At 58.5% G+C, this 3215-nt stretch overlaps 1 protein-coding gene across 1 annotated transcript in view; it reads left to right on the forward strand.

Annotated features, from left to right (window-relative positions):
* LOC104914538 (metabotropic glutamate receptor 4-like) overlaps window positions 1-3215 on the forward strand; it is a 43675-nt gene that overhangs the window by 39666 nt on the left and 794 nt on the right. The gene's annotated exons all lie outside the window — the stretch shown is intronic.

Here is a 3215-nt window from a genome sequence, read left to right on the forward strand (position 1 = left end):
GTGGTCGACGCGAGAAAAATAGGAGGCATTACTTTCGGAGCAACCCACCCTCCATACACAGCGCGCCCCACGTGTAGCGCAGGATGGATAAAGGGGGGCAGCCCACGACCCCCACGTCCATCCCCATTGCCCCCCCTTACATCCATCCCACCCCCCCACGAGCAGCACTCACCGTCAGCGCGATCCCGGAGATGGGCGCTTGGAGGGAGCGACTGTTGTTATGATTATTAATTATGATTATTAACTATTACTATTAGAGTTAATTTTCCTCGTCGGGAGCCCCCCTCCCCCACATACACGCGTGGGCAAATTGGAAAGGGGAAGGAGGAGAGGTACTTAAGTTTTGCAGGTCCCCTCTTATTCAGATAATTAAGGGGGGGGAAACCAAAGTGCTCCAACGGGAAGGAAAAGGGGTCAGAAGCATTAAGGAAATAAAGTAAGAAAGGGGAGAAATGGGGGGAGGGAAAAAAAATGGGGGGGAGAGGAAGGAAGGTGCGCTCTCAGCCTTACTGGAGGGGGTCCAGCTGTTAAAAATAACCCAAACGCGCTGGAAATTAAATAAGGGCACCGGGGTGAACGGAGAGCCGGGGGGAGGAGCTGTGGGGCGGGGAGCGATAGGGCCGGGGCTGTGGGGCCGGAGCCGTGAGTGGGGCGGGGCTGCTGGAGGACCCCCCCAGTAGGGTCGGTATGAGGTGGATGGAGGAGCCCCCGCAGTTCCTTGGGGGGGGAGGTGTCCCCATTTGGGGCTGCTCTGATCCCTCTGGGGATTTGGGAACGTGAAGAAGTGAGAAATGAGGTTTTTCTCTCCATCTCAGAGCATGGGGAAGATCCTCCCCCCCCAGTAAAAACCCCAACACCCCCAATGAGCCCAACCAAGAAGGGAAAGGGCCTTTGTTTGCCCTCCGGGCTTTGTTCCCTACTGCCCAGCCCCACGTGGAGCCGCCTAGAGTGAGTTTTCATTCATTTAAACCTCTTTTTCCCCTCCCACCCTCCCAGGGCAGCTTTATCCCCCAGCACTGCACAGTGATGTCCTGCAGCCCCATTCCAGGGACAAATTCCTAAAGTTACACTTTGGTGCCAGCACTGATGTTGAACTTCCCAAATTGGCACGTGGTGCAGATGGGTGTCCATTTGGGGAAGGGGGACTCAGTGCCCCTTTATCCCACATCGCCCCATCCCGGTGCTGAGCTGTTTGGGATTTGGGTGCCCGATTCCCACTCGTTTCCCTGGGAAAGGGGAAACCGGATCCTCCAGGGTTGCTCAGGAAAAACAATCCCAGCCCAGCCGTTGGGTAACTGGAAGGCGACAGAACCAGTTCACCCAGGGTGTGTTCATCACCCTGCCAGCCCTCTTAATTAATCCTCCTGGTCCCGGGTCTTGCCACACTGGTGACCCCATTGCATGGAAATTTGTGGGTCCAAGGGTAGCTGGTGCTGTGGAAAACCCACTGCCATCACCCCCAAGCTGATGTGCCAGCATTTATGGCCATCTGCAGGCAGTTATCAGCTCCTGGGAGGGGAAGGGCCGAGCGTTGGGGTGAAGCCATGGGTGTGCTGGGGGGTGTGCAGCAGTGGGTGGGTTGTGTGGGCTGCCACCACGTTCCTGTGTGCCATGAATGGATGGCACCCGTGGGGACACATCCCCACCTGGCACCCATAGGGATGCAACCCCACCTGGCGCTGCTGTTTGGCTGCAGCAGCCTCGGGTCTGGCTGGGTGCTGCTCTGGATCCCAGTGTGTGTCTGTCCTGCTGTCCCCATCCCCTGGGATGCTGAGAATTCTGATCGAGGAGGGCAGCAGGGAGGCTGCTTTGGTCTGTGGCTCAGCCACCCACAGGACCCCATGGTCCCATCCTGGGGGCTTTGGCACCCTGCTAGCTGCTCCGCATCCCTTGATGCTCCTTTGGGCCCCTGCCAGGGGCTGTGGGCCATGCTGGGGCCGCTCCATGGCTTGGTGCAGCCTCACAGTGCACAATGGCCTTTTGTCCGGGAACATCCCGCCATCCCAGCTTCCCAGTAACATGAAACCTCCTCGGGGCTGCAGAGCACAAAGCCCCGTGCCGCTGTCCCCGTCCCTTCCCATCTCCCCCCCTGTGCTTTGGCACACACGCACTGAGCGTGCCAGGGCTCAGCTGCCTGGCAAGCAGCGGCCACGTGAGCCACAATCCCACCTCACATGGCTCCTGCCACGAAGGGGTGGCACAAACCAGCAGCCCTGTGCCACCCTATGCCCATGGGGGCATCCTCAGAAGGATGCTTCCAATCCCTGACCCTGTGGTTCCATGTCTCCTGCAGACCAGGAGCTCCTCAGCACTGCTCCCCAGCCTCACCCAGGTGCAGAAAATACTTCTGTCCCCCCCGTTGTACACACATACGTACACACACACACACACACAGCCCCCTGCAGACCCCCAGGGCTGGGGACCAACAGTGATGTGTAAAAAGGGTCGAGAGGAAACGCTGTAAATCGTTAACAGGGAACGCAGAGGAGAATGTGAAGGGTCGTTACTGGAGGACTCGCTGCCTGGCCCTGTCTGCCTGCCTTATCTTTCTTTTTAATTGAGGTGTTTGATTGCAAGTGGCACATCGAAAGCTAACAGGGACACAGAGGAGCCTGGGGTCAGGGGCAACATTGGAGGTGCTGCATGGGGTGGGGGCACGTGGGGTCCCTTGAACTGCCCCCCAGGACACCCATCTTTGTGGGCACTGCCAGGGGGTTGGGGATGGCAGACTCTATAGGGCAGGGGTGTGTGTGGAGCAGCCCATGGTCACAGAATGGCCCGGGTTGGAAGGGACCTTGAGGATCACGAAGCTCCAACCCCCTGCCACATGCACGGCCACCAACCTCCCCACTTAATACCAGCCCAGGCTGCCCAGGGCCCCATCCAACCTGGCCTTGAACACCTCCAGGGATGGACGGGGCATCCACAGCCTCTCTGGGCAGCTGTTCCAGCACCTCACTGCTCTCTCTGTAAAGAACTTCCCCCTGACATCCAACCTCAATCTTCCCTGCCTCAACTTCCAACCATTTCCCCTTGTCCTGCTGTTATCTCCCCTTTCCAAGAGCTGACTCCCCTCCTGTCTGTAGGCTCCCTTTAGGTACTGAAGGCTGCACTGAGGTCACCCCGCAGCCTTCTTTTCTCCAGGCTGAACAAGCCCAGCTCCCTCAGCCTGTCTTTGTAGGGAGGTGCTGCAGCCCCCTGATCATCTTTGTGGC

The sequence above is a fragment of the Meleagris gallopavo genome, chromosome 28, assembly GCF_000146605.3.
Source record: "Meleagris gallopavo isolate NT-WF06-2002-E0010 breed Aviagen turkey brand Nicholas breeding stock chromosome 28, Turkey_5.1, whole genome shotgun sequence".
Classification (NCBI taxonomy): Eukaryota; Metazoa; Chordata; class Aves; order Galliformes; family Phasianidae; genus Meleagris; species Meleagris gallopavo.